The sequence below is a fragment of the Dendrobates tinctorius genome, unplaced genomic scaffold (genome assembly GCF_039654945.1).
Source record: "Dendrobates tinctorius isolate UK_male_01 unplaced genomic scaffold, ASM3965494v1 ptg000028l, whole genome shotgun sequence".
Lineage (NCBI taxonomy): Eukaryota > Metazoa > Chordata > Amphibia > Anura > Dendrobatidae > Dendrobates > Dendrobates tinctorius.
The window spans coordinates 14,899,606-14,921,674 of NW_027361696.1; the positions used below are offsets into that span (position 1 = coordinate 14,899,606).

At 48.9% G+C, this 22,069-nt stretch overlaps 1 protein-coding gene across 1 annotated transcript in view; it reads left to right on the top strand.

Moving 5' to 3' along the window:
* The window catches only part of LOC141085136 (protein-arginine deiminase type-1-like), a 94,560-nt gene that overhangs the window by 22,463 nt on the left and 50,028 nt on the right, over nt 1–22,069 (top strand). The window lies entirely within an intron of this gene.

The following is a 22,069-nucleotide window of genomic DNA, read 5'->3' on the forward strand; positions in this document are numbered from 1 at the left end:
GCGCTGGTCGGCGCACTGTCAAAAGGATGCAGGCGCCGCCAAAACGCATACTGCGCACGGCCTGCGTCCTCAGTGATAAAGATAGCGGACGCATGACGTATGCAGCGTCATACGCCCGGAGGCGGAGCTACCGGCGGAGGCGCAGCAGGGGACGGGGCTTAGCGGCGGACGTGCGCAGGCCGACGCTGTGGCCCTAAACGCAAATGTGAAACCGGCCTAAAACATCACTGCTTCTCCACGTATTTCCAGTCTGACAACACTTTACTCACAGGACACAGAATATATCACACAGATATAGAGGGCAGGCCAATAGAAAAGCGGCAGGCCAGACATGCATTACAAAAGCCGCAGGTGGCCGGAGCCTGCCGATGTTTACTGTGGGAATTACAAAGGTGGGGGGAGGGCGGACAAAAGGAAAATATCTTGTCCCCTCTGCCCAGGGGCGAAGCCTGTGGGTTGATGCATTAGGGACATGCATCTCACATAGAACCTATTATACATACATACAGTGGGGAAAAAAAGTATTTAGTCAGTCAGCAATAGTGCAAGTTCCACCACTTAAAAAGATGAGAGGCGTCTGTAATTTACATCATAGGTAGACCTCAACTATGGGAGACAAACTGAGAAAAAAAAATCCAGAAAATCACATTGTCTGTTTTTTTTTTCATTTTATTTGCATATTATGGTGGAAAATAAGTATTTGGTCAGAAACAAAATTTCATCTCAATACTTTGTGATATATCCTTTGTTGGCAATGACAGAGGTCAAACGTTTTCTGTAAGTCTTCACAAGGTTGCCACACACTGTTGTTGGTATGTTGGCCCATTCCTCCATGCAGATCTCCTCTAGAGCAGTGATGTTTTTGGCTTTTCGCTTGGCAACACGGACTTTCAACTCCCTCCAAAGGTTTTCTATAGGGTTGAGATCTGGAGACTGGCTAGGCCACTCCAGGACCTTGAAATGCTTCTTACGAAGCCACTCCTTCGTTGCCCTGGCGGTGTGCTTTGGATCATTGTCATGTTGAAAGACCCAGCCACGTTTCATCTTCAATGCCCTTGCTAATGGAAGGAGGTTTGCACTCAAAATCTCACGATACATGGCCCCATTCATTCTTTCATGTACCCAGATCAGTCGTCCTGGCCCCTTTGCAGAGAAACAGCCCCAAAGCATGATGTTTCCACCACCATGCTTTACAGTAGGTATGGTGCTTGATGGATGCAACTCAGTATTCTTTTTCCTCCAAACACGACAAGTTGTGTTTCTACCAAACAGTTCCAGTTTGGTTTCATCAGACCATAGGACATTCTCCCAAAACTCCTCTGGATCATCCAAATGCTCTCTAGCAAACTTCAGACGGGCCCGGACATGTACAGGCTTAAGCAGTGGGACACGTCTGGCACTGCAGGATCTGAGTCCATGGTGGCGTAGTGTGTTACTTATGGTAGGCCTTGTTACATTGGTCCCAGCTCTCTGCAGTTCATTCACTAGGTCACCCCGCGTGGTTCTGGGATTTTTGCTCACCGTTCTTGTGATCATTCTGACCCCACGGGGTGGGATTTTGCGTGGAGCACCAGATCGAGGGAGATTTTCAGTGGTCTTGTATGTCTTCCGTTTTCTAATTATTGCTCCCACAGTTGATTTCTTCACTCCAAGCTGGTTGGCTATTGCAGATTCAGTCTTCCCAGCCTGGTGCAGGGCTACAATTTTGTTTCTGGTGTCCTTTGACAGCTCTTTGGTCTTCACCATAGTGGAGTTTGGAGTCAGACTGTTTGAGGGTGTGCACAGGTGTCTTTTTATACTGATAACAAGTTTAAACAGGTGCCATTACTACAGGTAATGAGTGGAGGAAAGAGGAGACTCTTAAAGAAGAAGTTACAGGTCTGTGAGAGCCAGAAATCTTGATTGCTTGTTTCTGACCAAATACTTATTTTCCACCATAATATGCAAATAAAATGAAAAAAAAACAGACAATGTGATTTTCTGGATTTTTTTTTCTCAGTTTGTCTCCCATAGTTGAGGTCTACCTATGATGTAAATTACAGACGCCTCTCATCTTTTTAAGTGGTGGAACTTGCACTATTGCTGACTGACTAAATACTTTTTTTCCCCACTGTATAACTGCACAACATATTCTGGGTGCTGAGTGGTTCTGTAACATGTAACAACCCCGTATCTCATCTCTCTGCACCTAGGACACCCCGTATCTCATCTCTCTGCACCTAGGACACCCTGTATCTCATCTCTCTGCACCTAGGACACCCTGTATCTCATCTCTCTGAACCAAGGACACCCCGTATCTCATCTCTCTGCATCTAGGACACCCCGTATCTCATCTCTCTGCTTCTAGGACACCCCGTATCTCATCTCCCTCTGCACCTAGGACAGCCCGTATCTCATCTCCCTCTGCACCTAGGACACCCCGCATCTCATCTCCCTGCACCTAGGACACCCTGTATCTCATCTCTCTGCACCTAGGACACCCGGTATCTCATCTCTCTGCATCTAGGAAACCCCGTATCTCATCTCTCTGCTTCTAGGACACCCCGTATCTCATCTCCCTCTGCACCTAGGACACCTCGTATCTCATCTCCCTCTGCACCTAGGACACCCCGTGTCTCATCTCTCTGCATCTAGGACACCCTGTATCTCATCTCCCTCTGCACCTACGACACCCCGTATCTCGTCAACCAGCTTGGAGTGAAGAAATCAACTGTGGGAGCAATAATTAGAAAACGGAAGACATACAAGACCACTGAAAATCTCCCTCGATCTGGTGCTCCACGCAAAATCCCACCCCGTGGGGTCAGAATGATCACAAGAACGGTGAGCAAAAATCCCAGAACCACGCGGGGTGACCTAGTGAATGAACTGCAGAGAGCTGGGACCAATGTAACAAGGCCTACCATAAGTAACACACTACGCCACCATGGACTCAGATCCTGCAGTGCCAGACGTGTCCCACTGCTTAAGCCTGTACATGTCCGGGCCCGTCTGAAGTTTGCTAGAGAGCATTTGGATGATCCAGAGGAGTTTTGGGAGAATGTCCTATGGTCTGATGAAACCAAACTGGAACTGTTTGGTAGAAACACAACTTGTCGTGTTTGGAGGAAAAAGAATACTGAGTTGCATCCATCAAGCACCATACCTACTGTAAAGCATGGTGGTGGAAACATCATGCTTTGGGGCTGTTTCTCTGCAAAGGGGCCAGGACGACTGATCTGGGTACATGAAAGAATGAATGGGGCCATGTATCGTGAGATTTTGAGTGCAAACCTCCTTCCATTAGCAAGGGCATTGAAGATGAAACGTGGCTGGGTCTTTCAACATGACAATGATCCAAAGCACACCGCCAGGGCAACGAAGGAGTGGCTTCGTAAGAAGCATTTCAAGGTCCTGGAGTGGCCTAGCCAGTCTCCAGATCTCAACCCTATAGAAAACCTTTGGAGGGAGTTGAAAGTCCGTGTTGCCAAGCGAAAAGCCAAAAACATCACTGCTCTAGAGGAGATCTGCATGGAGGAATGGGCCAACATACCAACAACAGTGTGTGGCAACCTTGTGAAGACTTACAGAAAACGTTTGACCTCTGTCATTGCCAACAAAGGATATATCACAAAGTATTGAGATGAAATTTTGTTTCTGACCAAATACTTATTTTCCACCATAATATGCAAATAAAATGAAAAAAAAAACAGACAATGTGATTTTCTGGATTTTTTTTTCTCAGTTTGTCTCCCATAGTTGAGGTCTACCTATGATGTAAATTACAGACGCCTCTCATCTTTTTAAGTGGTGGAACTTGCACTATTGCTGACTGACTAAATACTTTTTTTCCCCACTGTATAACTGCACAACATATTCTGGGTGCTGAGTGGTTCTGTAACATGTAACAACCCCGTATCTCATCTCTCTGCACCTAGGACACCCCGTATCTCATCTCTCTGCACCTAGGACACCCTGTATCTCATCTCTCTGCACCTAGGACACCCTGTATCTCATCTCTCTGAACCAAGGACACCCCGTATCTCATCTCTCTGCATCTAGGACACCCCGTATCTCATCTCTCTGCTTCTAGGACACCCCGTATCTCATCTCCCTCTGCACCTAGGACAGCCCGTATCTCATCTCCCTCTGCACCTAGGACACCCCGCATCTCATCTCCCTGCACCTAGGACACCCTGTATCTCATCTCTCTGCACCTAGGACACCCGGTATCTCATCTCTCTGCATCTAGGAAACCCCGTATCTCATCTCTCTGCTTCTAGGACACCCCGTATCTCATCTCCCTCTGCACCTAGGACACCTCGTATCTCATCTCCCTCTGCACCTAGGACACCCCGTGTCTCATCTCTCTGCATCTAGGACACCCTGTATCTCATCTCCCTCTGCACCTACGACACCCCGTATCTCGTCTCCCTGCACCTAGGACACTCCGTATCTCGTCTCCCTGCACCTAGGACACCCCGTATCTCACCTCCCTGCACCCAGGACACCCCATATCTCATCTCTCTGCACCTAGGACACCCCGTATCTCGTCTCCCTGCACCTAGGACACCCCGTATCTCATCTCCTTGCACCTAGGTCACCCCATATCTCATCTTCCAGCACACAATGACCCCTGGGTGCGAGATCTCTGATGAATGACTGAGTTATGAGCTGACTGATGGGCGGCAGCGGATTCTTGTCTCTAGCATTGCAGGATTGCGTAATCTGCAGAGAACTGACAGATCCACAAGTGTCCTACACAAAATCGCCGCTCCCTCCGCAAACATCACGTCACACACAAATCCATGATCACAATTGTGAATTGTTACCTGGAGAATGTCACCTACTGACCCCTAGAGCCTAGAGGACACAGGTAAAATAATATTACTATTGAGTGATGTCACCACCAGGGGGCAGAGCTGACAACCTCTCACACACGTATACAGGCTGGTTGTCAGCAGTGATCGCTGAGTGCAGGTGATCAGGAGGACACTTGTGCTTTTGCCCCGAGAATTTCACAATTTCACCTTAATAATTATCAATCAAGTGATTGACAAAGTCCCAAATATCCGGATAATCAGCAATGGCAAGAAAAACGAGATCCTCCCTCCTCTGTCTGCCAGGAGCGGAGGCAAGAGGTGTTCACACCCAGAGACGTCTCATCCGAACGACGGTTACTTTGTATCAGTGAGTACAGTGCGTCTTGTTACATTCTTATCATGAAGCCATTAATGAACATCTCTGATTGGACATCCAAAACCAAGAATGGAGGCAACAATGCGACCGCAGCTCCTCGTGGTCACGGGTCAACCCGGTGTATAGACTGAATCATCAGAAAAATGGTGTCTACGGGATAATCTAGTGACTGTGTGTATATATATATGACAGTAGAAGTGGTACTGTGCAGTGTATATATATCTATATATATATATATATATACACAGGACAGGATGAGTAGTACTGTGCAGTGTATATACAGGACAGGAGGAGTGGCACTGTGCAGTTGAAGCGATGGCCGGGGGACCACCACAATGCAGGGAGACTACGGTACACAAGATGAGGTGCAAACAACAAAGGGTTAATTTATTTACAGGCAAGGAATGCAGTGTTAGGAAAGTGTAAACAAGGGTATGCAATGACATAAAACAATTTACAAAACTGATATTCTCTAGCTGGGCCGTACAAATGCCACGGTGCACCAACTATTACAGATCATTGTATTCTTTCAAAAGGCCAAACAAAACAATAAAGTACAGTATGCTGCTACTCTAACTATAGCCTAACTGGCCACTGCTACTTTGGCCGCACGGCTACCATGCTCTGTCTATTGCAGCCTATCCTAAGCCCTAAACATGTGCGCACACGGGGTTAACACTCACGGTAAAGTTGGTGTCTCAGTTCCTTCCTGGGGGCCCCATGCAGTTCTCTGCAAGATGATGCGATGTCCTCCCTGGAAGCTCTGTGCAATGTGGTCTTGTCCTTGTGTGACGATTCCGAACCTGTTCCTAGAAATGGTGAACTCCCTCTTCTGAATTCCTTCCTTGTAGATCTTCGTGGCTTCTCGCAGTAACACAGGAAAACCACCTTCGTTATCCCCAGAAGGGTATACACAATCCCACAAGTTCAGTCAGTTACAAGATGCACGTTTTTCTCCTCATGTCAGTCTCCTGCAGACTCCCAGCTCCAAACTGTCACTGGGAAAAATAGCCCCTCCCCTCTTCATAGCTGGAAGAGCAAACCAAAGCAGTCTTTTGAAGGGTAGAATCGAATGTACCATCGCATCAGCCAAGGGGGTGCTGTCTACTAAAGAGGCAGCGTGTCTCTGCTGTCCATAGTAATGTCAGCCCCTAACACAGTGTATATATACAGGACAGGAGAAGTGGTACTGTGCACTGTATATATATAGGACAGGAGGAGTGGTACTGTGCAGTGTATACTGTATATACAAGACAGGAGTGGTACTGTGCAGTGTATATATATATATACAGGACAGGAGGAGTGGTACTGTGCAGTGTATATACAGGACAGGAGGAGTGGTACTGTGCAGTGGAGAAGTGGTACTGTGCAGTGTATATATACAGGATAGGAGTGGTACTGTGTGGTGTGTATATATACAGGACATGAGTGGTACTGTGCAGTGTATATATACAGGACAGGAGTGGTACTGTGCAGTGTATATGTAGAGGACAGGAGGAGTGGTACTGTGCAGTGTATATATACAGGAGGAGTGGTACTGTGCAGTGTATATATACAAGACAGGAGGAGTTGTACTGTGCAGTGTATATATACAGGACAGGAGGAGTGGTACTGTGCAGTGTATATACAGGACATGAGGAGTGGTGCTGTGCAGTGTATATATACAGGACATAAGAAGTGGTACTGTGCAGAGTATATATACAGTACAGGAGAAGTGGTACTGTGCAGTGTATGTATACAGGACAGGAGTGGTACTGTGCAGTGTATATATACAGGACAGGAGAAGTGTTACTGTGCAGTGTACATATACAGAACAGGAGGAGTGGTACTGTGCAGTGTATATATACAGGACAGGAGGAGTGGTACTGTGCAGTGTATATATACAGGACATATAGGAGTATATATATGAGTATATATACAGGACAGAAGTGGTACTGTGCAGTGTATGTATACAGGACAGGAGGAGTGGTACTGTGCAGTGTATATATACAGGACATGAGAAGTGGTACTGTGCAGAGTATATATACAGGACATGAGAAGTGGTACTGTGCAGAGTATATATACAGGACAGGAGAAGTGTTACTGTGCAGTGTACATATACAGGACAGGAGGAGTGGTACTGTGCTGTGTATATATACAGGACAGGAGGAGTGGTACTGTGCAGTGTATATATACAGGACAGGAGTGGTACTGTGCAGTGTATATATACAGGACAGGAGAAGTGGTACTGTGCAGTGTATATATACAGGACAGGAGCGGTGGTACTGTGCAGTGTATATATACAGGACAGGAGGAGTGGTACTGTGCAGTGTATATATACAGGACAGGAGTGGTACTGTGCAGTTTATATATACAGGACAGGAGAAGTGGTACTGTGCAGTGTATATATACAGGACAGGAGCGGTGGTACTGTGCAGTGTATATATAGGAACAGTGTATATATAGGAGCAGTGGCACTGTGCAGTATATATACGGGAACTGTGGTACTGTGCAGTGTATATATAGGAGCGGTGGTACTGTGCAATGTAAATATAGAAGCAGTGGTACTGTGCAGTGTATATGGGTCGCCCTCACACCCAGGGCTGTGGGGTACTCGGTATCGGGCCCGATGAGCTTCAATGGGAGATGTCACGGCAGCTGTAACCCGGCCCGTGGCCCTGGGCGCCCATTGTAAAAGGGGATGTTTCAGTGTGCTTATGGTGATGCAAGTTTATAAGTGATTTGTGACGCTACCTGTGGTGTTCGGCAATGAAGATATAAGCCGACGCTGCAGACAGATCCTCTGGGACAGATGGTGTGGTGCAGCAATGATGTTATAGCCCTCCACAGGCAGGGCTGTAGTCCCAGGGCAGAGTAAATGAAGTGACACGTAGATGGTGTAGTGTCAGGCGCAAGGGATGTAGCAGTGCTGGGCAGGTTGGCGCAGGAATAAGTGCAGGACACCAGGGCATGTAGTTCCAAAGCTTTACTCACAGTCTGTTGTACAAACAGGTGCCTGCCTCCGTGCCGTGTCCTCCGGGTCAGGGACTCAGTCAACCTCCAGGCCAGATGGAATACTCCCTTCCAACACTCCGCCAACTTGTGCCTTTCTGAACGTCTCCTCTTATAGCGCCTTTAGGTGAAGTACTCCTAGTACTGAGTTACACTGGAGTTCCTCCTGTCCGATGTTCTTATGAACTCTACTTGTACAGCAGACAGCTGTAGCCTGCTTCGGGGACTCCTTGCTACTAAGTCCAGGCTCACTATCCAGTTGCTATTGTGCCCCCAAGTCTTGTGTGGGAATAAATTGGTCACTACTTCTATTCCTCTGGTGTCTGCTGCAGGACCATTAGTATCCATCTAACCTCGGGGACCGGGCCCCGGCCTTGCGCTTAGAACTTCTAGGAAGGGTTCTCTCCTAACCCACGTCCTCTGTTCTCTTTTACTCATGTTCCGTACTGATCTTCCTGTCTATGGAGAGTCAAGCTTTCAGTCTATGTTGCTCTCTCTCCCTTTCCTGTGCCAGCAGACCCAGGTCACTGAGATCTGCTGCAGCACTTCCATCCATCTATCCCTCTCTCCGGGGATCTTCTTCTCTCCCACTCTCTAACCAACTGACCTCCAATCCTAACCTCTTCCCGCTCTTTGTAATGTCATCTAACTCCACCCACCTCCCAGCACGTTTCGTGTTCCAAGCAGGGAGCCACCAATGGGTGCTTTGCTATACTCCAAGCAGGGAGCCGCTGAAGGTGCTTTGCTACACTACTTTGTGGTGTGCAGGTGTTGGAGTGTGGTCAGGAGTCTCCACCTTACCTGGACAGTGGGATACCACACCTCAGGAGGAGGTGCAGTACCTCTGTGGCGACTGAGCCTCAGGGGCGCCACATATATAGGAGCGATGGTACTGTGCAGTATACATAGGAGCAGTGGTACTGTGCTGTGTATATACCGGAGCAGTGGTACTGTGCAGTGTATATAGGAGCGGTGGAACTTTGCAGTGTATATATACTGTAGGAGTGGTGGTACTGTGCAGTGTATATATAGGAGTGGTGATACTGTGCAGTGTATATAGGAGCGGTGGTACTATGCATTGTATATTGGAGCGATGGTACTGTGCAGTGTATATAGGAGCGGTGGTACTGTGCAGTGTATATAGGAGCAGTGATACAGTGCAATGTATATAGGAGCGGTGGTACTATGCATTGTATATTGGAGCGATGGTACTGTGCAGTGTATATAGGAGCGGTGGTACTGTGCAGTGTATATAGGAGCAGTGATACAGTGCAATGTATATAGGAGCGGTGGTACTGTGCAGTGTATATACCGGAGCGGTGGTACTGTGCAGTCTATATAGGAGCGGTGGTACTGTGCGGTGTATATAGGAGCGGTGATATTGTGCAGTGTATATAGGAGCAGTGGTACTGTGCAGTGTATATAGGAATGGTGGTACTGTGCAGTATATATAGGAGCGGTGGTACTGTGCAGTGTATATACGGGAACAGTGGTACTATGTAGTGTATATATAGGAGCAGTGGTACTGAGCAATGTAAATATAGGAGCGGTGGTACTGTGCAGTGTATATAGGAGCGATTGTACTGTGCAGTATATACATGAGCAGTGGTACTGTGCTGTGTATATACTGGAGCAGTGGTACTGTGCAGTGTATATAGGAGCGGTGGTACTGTGCAGTGTAAATAGGAGTGGTGGTACTGTGCAGTGTATATACCGGAGCGGTGGTACTGTGCAGTGTATATAGGAGTGGTGGTACTGTGCAGTGTATATAGGAGCGGTGGTACTGTGCAGTGTATATAGGAGCGATGGTACTGTGCAGTATATACATGAGCAGTGGTACTGTGCTGTGTATATACTGGAGCAGTGGTACTGTGCAATGTATATAGGAACGGTGGTACTGTGCAGTGTATATAGGAGTGGTGGTATTGTGCAGTGTTCTCATGTGCAGGATCTCTCTGGCAGGTGATGTTTCTTCCCGTCTTGCTCAGGTCGGGTCTTGCAGTTCTGCGCTGTCAGGACTTGTGGCTGATTCTGTGGAATTATCCGCCTCTTCTGGCTATGGACTATCGCTATCAGGTGATTTACCTTTGGCGCCGCTGACAGTTATATCATAAAATCCCACTTATTATATTCCATCCGTCTTCTATTATTTTATCTTTTGCCGCCATTTCTGCTCCTAGCTCTTATCGTCACATGGATTTTTTACAATTGAGATCTGTATTCTCCAACCTGCATCTCTCCAGCTGCTGTGAAACTACAACTCCCAGCATGTCCTGCCAGGTATTCTGTGTTTCTCCTTGCACCGTCCTGTGCAGTATCCGGATGTGTCGCTCTTGTATGAATGTGTCAGTCATGAAGACTGTATGTGACATTCTCCATCGCATCGCGGGTAAAGATGGATCATTATCTGACACTTCATGGGTGACTCAGTGGAAACACGAACTATAATAACCAGCGAACCTCAGTGGAAGGTCACACAGGAGGAACCCGGAGTATCGGTGCATGGTCTGCAGTGTGGAATCACAGCACTCGCCACATCACAGTTCGGGCTAATGCCATCAGTCATTACAGCTGGGGAAGCGGACACACGATTAATCTCACACCATTGGTGCAGCTGCAGGGATTGCCTAACAAATAAGGTGCCAGAGTGTGCAAAAGCAGCAGCTCGCCCACGACTACGTCTCTTTGGCACCTTATTTGTTAGGCAATCCCTGCTGTCGGACAGCCGTGAGACATGCAGCCGCAGGGCTTCGAACATAATTTTGGATCACACCAAAGACACTTGGTTAGCACACAAGCATGATCAGAGAACATCTTATTCCAGCACGGTCGCTCATCAGTAATCTCTAGGTTTCCAGACGGACAGACGGATTTGCACAAAAGGATTCTATGGCAATCCACTGCCCCGAGTAACAGGCTCATGCTGTCCCTAGCAGCCTATTGCCTATGACCACTGCTGTCTGTAACTGACTGGGTGGTGGAACCACTGTGCCGTGATCCAAGAAGAGCCGGAAGGGGCGTGACTAGGGGCCTCACCAAGTCCGACCTCAGATGCATGGCAGCTGACGATACCGTGATCGAAGGAGGGACGAGGGAGACGGAACCAGGTGCTACACCAGGACTGACATTGGGTGGATGTCAGCTGACCCCCAAGGGACGGGAGGCAGGAACGGCCAAGAAAAGTAGACTTAGCAAGTTCCTACTGGCAAAGCTTCTATAGTGATTGACACAACAGACACACAAGCAGGCAAGCACTGACGGGCAGGACTGGGATCTTGGCAGTCAGGTGCATGTGGGCACAGAACATAGGCAGGCGGGCACAACTGATAGATAGGCAGGCAGGCAAAGCTGATAAACAGGCAGGCTTGCACGACTGGCAGGCAGGCAAAGCTGCTAGATAAGCAGGCGGGCACGGCTGATAGGCAGGCAGGCACAACTGATAGGCAGACGGGCATGACTGATAGGCAGGCACAGCTCAAATGCGGGACAGGTATACAAGCTCTGGGACCTGAGAACAATCGTGTTAGACACAGTATACAACGTTGCACAGGCAGCTCCATGCAGGTGGAGGTGCCTTAAACAGTACTTGTCTCCCAGCCATTGGATGGAGACATTTTAGGACGGCGCATGTGAGGCACATTCAATAAGGAGGGAGCATGCACGCCTGTTATGAATGAGTCACCGAGGAGAAAAAACAAAAACAAGCTAAGCCACAGAAAACCAGAGAGGTTGATAACTAAGCGGATTGCAGACCCCTGATCCTATCCACACAACTAGCAGTAGCCGTGGAGCGTACCTACGATGATCCTAGATGCCTCGTCACAGCCGGAGAACTAAATAAACCTAAAGCAAGAAAAGGGGAAATCTAAACTGCCCCAGAGCAGACCCCAAAGCAATAGACAGCCCCCAAACATGTATTGTCGGTGAGACAAGATGAAAACACAAACACAGATAGAAAAATAGGCTGAGCAAACGATGGGGCCCACACTACCTAGAAAGGACAGGAAAGGAAAGATGCTGTCTGCAATCACACACAAAACCCTGCCAAAAAATGTCCAACACTTTCTGATAACAAAAAACCCTGAAGTCACTAGACTTCAATTCCCTATATCAGCACTCTGGTATATTCTGAAGACAGAGCAAAAAGAGACCAATCTGATCAGGGACAAAAAGCAAACTGGCATAAACAGAGACATAAGAATGGAAATTCAGCACAGCCCCAGCAGGGGCTGGCTGACCACAAAAACTGAGTAAATCAGACCAAATCTCAAGTGAAAAAATAGCAGAGCACACTTTGCTTGAGAAGGCAGGAACAGAACTGGAAACCAGAACCTCAGGGCAGGAAAATTACCAGTCAGCACAAAATTAGGGAGTCGGCTCTCTTAAATCCAGTCAGAGACTCCTGATGTCCAATCACAGTCCTCCTCCTCAGGTGGCAGGTCTCTGCCATTTAGATCAGCTTCATTACCTACTGTTACCACTAGAGGGAGCCCGGATGGAGAACTCACGACTCCTATGTCAACACATCCAGCTCCACCACCCTCACCAGAAGCCAGAGGTAAACCAGAAAATGAGTTCACAACACATGCCCTAAGCACAGTGCCTGGGGATCTGCACACTTTGTGTGTACTTCAGACATCAGTTGCAGGAGAGGAGTGATGAAGTGTGGAACCTCAGCAGTGAGTGAGTCAGCGTCTCTGCCAGGGAAGGGAGGCAGAGTGCAGAGACGTTGGTGATACAGTAACCCCTCCTTTATGCCCATCTTTTTCAAGCACAGAAGACATCTCTTCAGGAGGAGGTGGGCATGGATGTTCTCCCAGGACCTCTTCTCAGGACCAAACTCCTTCCATTCCACAAGAAAAAGGGTCTGTCCTCTTACTCTCTTGGTGGCCACAATGTTCCCTACCTCAAAAATGTCCTCAGTGCTGACAGGAGCCGGAGTGGTACTGGGATCTTTGAAAATAGGGCTGAGGATGACAGTCTTGAGGAGAAACATGAGAAGAATTGGGAATCTGTAAAGAGGCTGGAAGTCTTAACTTGTAGGGTACTGGGTTGATCTGTTTTTAGTACCTCGAACAGTCCGATGTAGCGAGGACCCAGTTTATAGAATGGTACCTTGAGACAGGCATACTTAGTTATATGTTTTTTGGTTGGCACCTGTTCACACTAGTTTAGATGTGCTGGTCCTTTTTCTCTTAGTTATATGTTTTTTGGTTGGCACCTTTTCACACTAGTTTAGATGTTCTGGTCCTTTTTCTCTATTTGTATCAAACCCCTTTTGGACATGTGCACTCCCACTCCCATTAGCCACAGTTAATTTTAAGCAGATTAGCTGGTTCATTCCTGCCCCATAAATTGTAGGTTTTTTGCCCAGGAGAGGTGACATGTCAGGACAGGGACCCAACATTGAAGGACGCCTTGACACGGCAGTTGGGCTCACATATATTGGCCAATCTATGCGCTGAGTACCTTCTTTTCTACTGTAATCTTTTATAGCAATTTTGCAGATTTCAATGTCCTAGAGTAATCCTTTTTATTCATGGTGCAACCTTATAGTTCTTCAGTACATATTTAGAGGACAGCGCGACCGTGTCCCCAGGACGATCCAGATGTATCTTGTCTGTGTGGTTTTTCATCTGTTCCGAGGCCTTCAGTAATGTGGAATTGGTGTCCTCCCAAATTTTAGAAAAACACTTGACGCAGGACTTAGCAGCTGGAATATCGGAGTTAATAGAGACGGGAAACGGAATATTGTGATGTTGACCGTAAACTACAAAAAAATGGAGATTTGGCAGGAGAATTCGAGCCATGGCAGGAGTTCAGACCTCTCACTGTGGTGGTGGTAGACATTGACGAAGTGCCTTAGGAAGTTGGTCATTATCTGATGGACCCGCTCTGCCTGGCCATTCCATTGATGGTGATAAGCCAAAGAGAAATCCAGAGTGACACTAAGTACTTTGCCCTCCAGAAGCGAGGAGTAAATTGTACGCCTCTATTCAACATAATGTGGATTAAAAGACCATGAAGCGGAAAATATGTAGAAATACTTTCTCTGTGAGCACTGGAGCAGATGGGAGGCCGAGCAGTGGAGTGAAATGGGCCATCTTGGAGAAGCGGTCCACAACCACCCAGATCACGGTACACCTGGCTGATACTGGAAGATCGGTATTTAATTCCATTGTAATATGCTGCCATGGAGCAGATGGCACCGGTAGAAGAAGTAGCCAACCGGTAGGTAGATGTTTCTGAGTTTTGTTCCGGGCACACGAGAGACAGGCAGAGACGAAGTCCACAAAATCCTTGCACAAGGATGGCCACCAATAATGTCAGGAGATGAGGAGAGCCATTTTCTTCTCACCGGCATGACCAGCCACTTTAAACGAGTGACCCCACAGAAGAACCCGCTTCATATTTGGTTCAGCCACGTAAGTCTTTCCGGAAGGGAGCCAACACAAATCCAACTGGTCCTACGCCTGGTCAGAAGACCGGAAGGATCTAGAAAGAGCGTCCGTCTTCACGTTCTTATCTGCTGGCCGAAAACAAAGAGGGAAGTTGAAGCGGGCGAAGAATAGAGACCACCTGGCTTGTCGTGGGTTAAGTTGCTGTGCGGATTGCAGATATGCCACATTCTTGTCGTCAGTGTAAATAACTATCGGATGCATAGCTTCCTCTAGCAAGAAGTGCCAGCCCAACAGAGTCAATTTAATTACCTATAGAATAATTGTGTTCTAGAGCAGATAAGATCTTGGAAAAGAAGCTGCAGGTCACCATGAAACAGGAGGAAGACATCTGAGAAGGAATGGTTCTAACCCCTGAAGAAGAAGCATCCATCCTCTTTTAGCCTAACCCATTCTTCCCTCTACCCATGAAATGTTCTCTGAGCCATTAGCTGCAACACACCCGCAAAGCACAATTGATCCACCCCATGCATAATGGTTGGCAAGATTTTCTACCCTCATCGGTCCACAGGACTTGACTCCAAAATGCATCAGGCTTGTTTAGATGTTCTTTTGCATACTTCTGACAGTGAATTTTGAAGTGAGGACGCAGGAGAGGTTTTCTTCTGATGACTCTTCCATGAAGACCATATTTGTGCAGGTGTCTCTGAACAGTAGAACAATGTAGCACCACTCCGAAGTCTGATAAATCTTTTTGAAGGTCTTTTACAGTCAAGCGGGGGTTCTGATTTGCCTCTCTAACAATCCTACGAGCAGCTCTCACTGACATATCGCTTTGTCTTCCATACCTTATTTTGACCTCCATTGTTCCTGGTAACGACCATTTCTTAATTACATTTCGAACTGAGGAAAGGGCAACTTGAAAATGCTGTGCTCTCTTCTTATTGACTTCTCTTGCTTTGCAGCCTCCACCATTTTCATTTTCAGAGTGCTCGGTAGCTGCTTAGAAGATCCCATGGCTGCTGGTTTTTGGCGCAAGGTTAGAGGAGGCTGGGTTTTTATAAAGCTGGGAAATTTGTATCACCTGGCCTTTTCTAATGATATTGAACAAGCCATAACCCTAACAGGATAATTAAGGGCTGAAACCTTGGTCAAAGTTATCTGGGCACACAAATCTCCAAGGATGCCCAAACTTTTGCATCCGCCCATTTTCCTTTTTGTAATTTTTAAAATGTAAAATATGAAAATATATTTTTTTGCCTAAAATACTAAGGAAATGTGTAATCTGTAGCTTTAGGCCTTTTAGATAATTTCATCTTTAACTTGCTTCATTGTTCACAATAACAGGAATTTTGACCTGGGGTGCCCAAACTTTTACATGCCACTGTAGAGGACAGGGTAAGGTAAAGCACTATGCATATCTCCCACACTCTCATCTCTCCGGCTTGGGTGGTGTTGGTGGATCAGTGGGTTTTATTTTCTGTAGGGATCGATGCGGAGGTTTGGGCGGGTGGTCATGACTTGTTGCCTTCGCTGTGTCATGGTCGGATTACTCGGAGGTTTGATCCTGATACAATGAGTGTAATTATCCGGATAATTCCTGCACAATGATAACATTGTATCCAGTGACAGCTCCACACAGCTCATTAGTGAGGAGTATGCCGATAATGTGGGCTGAGAGCAAAGTGAGCCCTGAGGGGCGATGTGGAGGCTGTGGGGCAATGGAAAGGATGCGGGGCAATGGAGAGGAGGCAGACCGATGGGGAGGATGCAAGGCAATGGGGAGGATGCGAAGCGATGGGGAAGCTGCGGGGCAATGGGGAGAATGCGAGGCGATGGGGAGGATGTGAAGTGATGGGGAGGCTGCAGGGCAATGGGGAGGATGCGGGGCGATGGGGGGGATGCTGGGCGATGGGGAGAATGTGGGGCAATGGGGAGGATGCGGGGCGATGGGGAGGATGCGGGGCGATGGGGGGGATGCCGGTGTCATGGTTTGAACAGGGTTCTTGCCCTGCACTCACAGGGTTAAGTGTTCGTGGCCTCTTTCTGGATCTGGGAGGGGTATTTATACTCACTCTTTACCAGGGTTCTCTGTCAGCTATACTGTTGTTCTGGTGTGTCTGACCCCTAGTGTGCGTGTATTCTGCGTTGCTTGTTTGCTTCCCGTGTATGACCCGGCCTGTTCCCTCACTCTGTACCCCGTCTCTCGCTTTGGTACTACTGTCTTCTCCGGTTCTGACCTCCTGGCTTGGCTATCGTTACTCCGTTACAGTTTGTCCCTATTGTACCGTCTATTGCCCGTTCTGGTTTTCTGACCTATTGCTACGTCCTGACTATTCTTTCTGTCTAAACCCCGTGGTACTGTATTGCTATCTGGTGCTTTGACCCTGGCTTCGTCTGGTTTCTGTCTATGCCCCTTGGTAACATTGCCCCGTAGTTACCTTTCTAGGAGTTTCCCTGCAGCTCCTAGATCTGTGGAGCTTAGGCCATGCCCCCAGCAGTCATGTGATTCAGGTCCTGATACGCTGAAGCACGCATCGTCACCGCTGCTGCCCTGCTCCACAGGTATCTGTGAGTACTGTCTTTGTACTCAGGACACCCGCACTGGCACAGTGAGCAAGTGCAGTGGGGTGTTCCTGACAGCTGGGCGATGGGGAGGATGCGGGGCAATGGGGAGGATGCGGGGCAATGGGGAGGATGCGGGGCAATGGGGAGGATGCGAGGCAATGGGAAAGAAGCGGGGCAATTGGGAGGATGCAAGGCGATGGGGAAGAAGCGAGGTGATGGAAAGGATGCGAAGCGAAGGGGAGGCTGCGGGGCAATGGGGAGGATGGGAGACGATGGGGAGGATGTGAAGTGATGGAGAGACTGCAGGGCAATGGGGAGGATGCGATGCCATGGGGAGGATGAGTTGTGATGGGGACACTGCGGGGAGATGGGGAGGATGCGGAGGATGCAGGGCAATGGGGAGACTGAGGGGCAATAGGGAGGCTGCGAGGTAATGGGAGAGGCTTCAGGGCAATGGGGAGGCAGAGGGGCAATGCTGAGGGTGAGGGGCAATGAGGAGGCTGCGAATGATGGGGAGGTTGAAGGGGAATGTGGAGGTTGAATGACGATGCGGAATCCGAGGGGCAATGAGGAGACTCTGGGGCAATAGGGAGGCTGAAAGGTGATGTGGAGGCTGCAAGACAATGGAGAGGCTGAGGGGCGATGCAGAGGCTGTGGGGCAATGCGGAGGCTGAGGAGTGATGCGGATGCTGAGGAGTGATGCGAAGGCTGTGGGACAATGTGGAGGTTGTGAGGCGATGAGGAGGCTGAGGGATGATGCTGATCCTCCTGGCTGTGGGTTGAAGGCTGACGCTGTGAGGTGATGTGAAGGCTGCGGGCTGATGCGAAGGCTGCGGTGTGATGTGGAGTCTGAGGGGTGATTGTGAGGCTGCAGGGTGATTGTGACGATGCAGGGTGATTGTGAGGCTGCGGGGTGATGTGGAGGCTGCAGGGTGAATGTGGAGGCTTCGGGCTGATGTGGAGGTTGCGTGGTGATGTGGAGGCTGCAGCGTGATGTGGAAGCTGCAGGGTTATTGTGAGGCTGCGGGGTGATGTGGAGGCTGCAAGGTGATGGTGAGAGGTGATGTGGAGGCTGCAGGGTGATGTGGAGGTTGCAGGTTGATGTGGAGGCTGCAGAGTGATGTGGAGACTGCAGGGTGATTGTGAGGCTGCAAGCTGATGTGGAGGCTGCGGGGTGATGTGAAGGCTGTGGGGTAATTGTGAGGGTGAGAGAGGATGTGGAGGCTTCGGGCTGATGTGGAAGCTGTAGGGTGATGTGGAGGCTGCAGAGTGATGTGAAGGCTACGGGGTGATTGTGACGGTGCGGGGGTGATGTGGAGGCTGCAGGGTGATGTGAAGACTGAGGGGTGATGTGCAGGTTGCGGGGTGATTTTGAGGCTGCAGGGTGATGTGAAGGCTGTGGGGTGATTGTGACGGTGCGGGGTGATGTGGAGGCTGCAAGGTGATGTGAAGGCTGCAGGGTGATGTGAAGGCTATGGAGTGATTGTGAGGGTGAGAGGTGATGCGGAGGCTGCAAGGTGATTGTGAGACTGAGGGGTGGTGTGGAGGCTGAGGGATGATGCTGAGCCTTTCGGCTGACACTGAAGTTGTGGGGTGAAGGCTGAGACTGTGAGGTGATGCGGAGGTTGAGGAGTGATGTGGAGGCTGCGGGCTGATGCGAAGGCTGCGCTGTGATGTGGAGTCTGTGAGGTGATTGTTAGGCTGAGGAGTGATGTGGAGGCTGCAGGGTGATTGTGAGGCTGCAGGGTGATTGTGAGGCTGAGGCGTGATGTGGAGACTTCGGGCTGATGTGGAGGCTGTGTGGTGATGTGGAAGCTGCAGGGTGATGTGGAGGCTGCAGGGTGATGTGGAAGCTGCAGGGTTATTGTGAGGCTGTGGGGTGATGTGGAGGCTGCGGGGTGATTGTGAGGTTGCAGGGTGATTGTGAGGCTGAGGCGTGATGTGGAGGCTTCGGGCTGATGTGGAGGCTGCAGAGTGATGTGGAAGCTGCAGGGTGATTGTGAGGCTGCGGGGTGATGTGGAGGCTGCAGGGTGATTGTGAGGATGAGAGGTGATGCGGAGGCTGAGGGGTGATGCGGAGGCTGAGGGGTGATGTGGAGGCTGCAGGGTGATTGTGAGGCTGCGGGCTGATGTGGAGTGATTGTGGTGGTGCAGGGTGATGCGGAGGCTGCGGGGTGATGTGCAGACTGTGGGGTGATTGTGAGGGTGAGAGGTGATGTGGAGGCTGCGAGGTGATTGTGAGACTGTGGGGTGATTTGGAGGCTGAGGAGTGATGTAGAGGCTGCAGGGTGATTGTGATGCTACGGGGTGATTGTGAGGCTGGGGGGTGATGTGGAAGTTGTGGGGTGATGCGGAGGCTGCAGGTGATGAATCCAATTACTCACCCAAGTTTATCTGAGTCGCTGCTCCGTCGTTTTGTGTACTGCAGCACCAGCATAGTAATGATGGGTCAGGAATATTTGGGGTACCTTCCATGTCCCCCGCAGCCCTAAAGAGGTTCTGGGGCGCTACAGTCAGGATCAGCGGTGCCTGAGCTGCCTCATATACTGTACACTTACCGTGACCTTATACGGAGGGATGGTGGTCGTACCGTGCTGTACTCATTGTGGGGGCCCGGCGACTATAGACGTATCACCTGTCATTAACCTCTGCTGCTTCAGGACATGGGGCGCCATGTATATGACACCTCAGGGTCACCCCAACTCTGGGAAACAATGTGCTCAGAGGGCGCGGGCAGCCGAGTGCACACTCACCCTGACACCCTCAATACACAGTGACCCCGATACTGAGCGGGGAAGGGGCGGTGATGTGCAGCTGACACCTCTGTCACCACTGCCTGTAATTGGGGCGACATCCGATCATTAATCCGGAATGTGATAGACGGCGCGAGTCACCTGCGCAATTATACATTCCTGTACCGCGGATGCCACGGGCAGGATAGGATTAGATGCACGGCTCAGCAGTCAGTATCACACAGGAGAGGATTAGATGCACGGCTCAGCAGTCAGTATCACACAGGATAGGATTAGATACACGGCTCAGCAGACAGTATCACACAGGATAGGATTAGATACACGGCTCAGCAGTCAGTATCACACAGGATAGGATTAGATACACGGCTCATCAGTCAGTATTACACAGGATAGGATTCGATACATGGCTCAGCAGTCAGTATCACACAGGAGAGGATTAGATACATGGCTCAGCAGTCAGTATCACACAGGATAGGATTAGATACACGGCTCAGCAGTCAGTATCACACAGGATAAGATTAGATACACGGCTCAGCAGACAGTATCACAGATAATAGGATTAGATACACGACTCAGCAGTCAGTATTATACAGGATAGGATTAGTACACGGCTCAGCAGACAGTATCACACAGGATAGGATTAGATACACGGCTCAGCAGTCAGTATCACACAGGATAGGATTAGATACACGGCTCATCAGTCAGTATTACACAGGATAGGATTAGATACATGGCTCAGCAGTCAGTATCACACAGGAGAGGATTAGATACACGGCTCATCAGTCAGTATTACACAGGATAGGATTAGATACATGGCTCAGCAGTCAGTATCACACAGGATAGGATTAGATACACGGCTCAGCAGTCAGTATCACACAGGAGAGGATTAGATACACGACTCATCAGTCAGTATCACACAGAATAGGATTAGATACACGGCTCAGCAGTCAGTATCACACAGGAGAGGATTAGATACACGGCTCAGCAGTCAGTATCACACAGGAGAGGACTAGATACATGGCTCAGCAGTCAGTATCACACAGGATAGGATTAGATACACAGCTCAGCAGACAGTATCACACAGGATAGGATTAGATACTCAGCTCAGCAGTCAGTATCACACAGGATAGGATTAGATACACGGCTCAGCAGTCAGTATCACTCAGGATAGGATTAGATGCACAGCTCAGCAGACAGTATCACACAAGAGAGAATTAGATACAGGGCTCAGCTGTCAATGTCTATCACACGTGAGCTTGGATACGTCCTCGCTGATATATCATTACATATGATAATGTCCTGGTAATTAGCGCACTTATAATTCGCAGTGATTGGTTATAACTATTATTTTTGCAGTGGTTGGATCCAGTTTTGTGATGATGTGGCCAATGAATCACTCAGGGTGGAGGAATTTTAAGGCCATATGGTGGTCAGCATAGTACTGTATAAAGGGCAGCACGGTGGTCAGCACTGTACTGTATATAGGGCAGCACGCGGGCTCAGTGGATAGCACTATACTGTATATAGGGCAGCACAGCGGCTCAGTGCTCAGCACAGTACTGTATAAAGAGTACTGTGCTGTATATAGGGCAGCATGGTGGTCAGCACTGAACTGTATATAGGGTAGCACAATGGCTTAGTAGTAAGCACTGTACTGTATATAGGGCAGCACGGTGGCTCAGTGGTCAGCAAAGTACTGGATATAGGGCACTGTACTATATATAGGGCAGCACAGTGATCAGCACTGTGCTGTGTATAGGATAGCACAGTGGCTCAGTGGTTAGCACTGTATATAGGGCAGCATGTGTCTCAATGGTCTGTACTTTACTGTATATAGGGCAGCACGGTGACTCAGTGGTCAGCACAGTACTGTATAAAGGGCAGCACCGTGGCTCAGTGGTTAGCACTGTACTGTATAAAGGGCAGCTCAGTGGCTCAATGGTCTGTGCTGTATATAGGGCAGCACAGTTGCTCAGTGGTTAGCAGTGCACTGTATATAGGGCAGCATGTGGCTCAATGGTCAGTACAGTACTGTATAAAGGGCAGCACCGTGGCTCAGTGGTTAGCATTCTACTGTATGATTCTTGAGTTGGAGAATTTCCTCTCCATAAACTCCCTGAAAAACTCTTTGCACAAAGCCTAAGTTAGGATCAAAAGTGTTTTTTGTGGGAATCCTCTCCA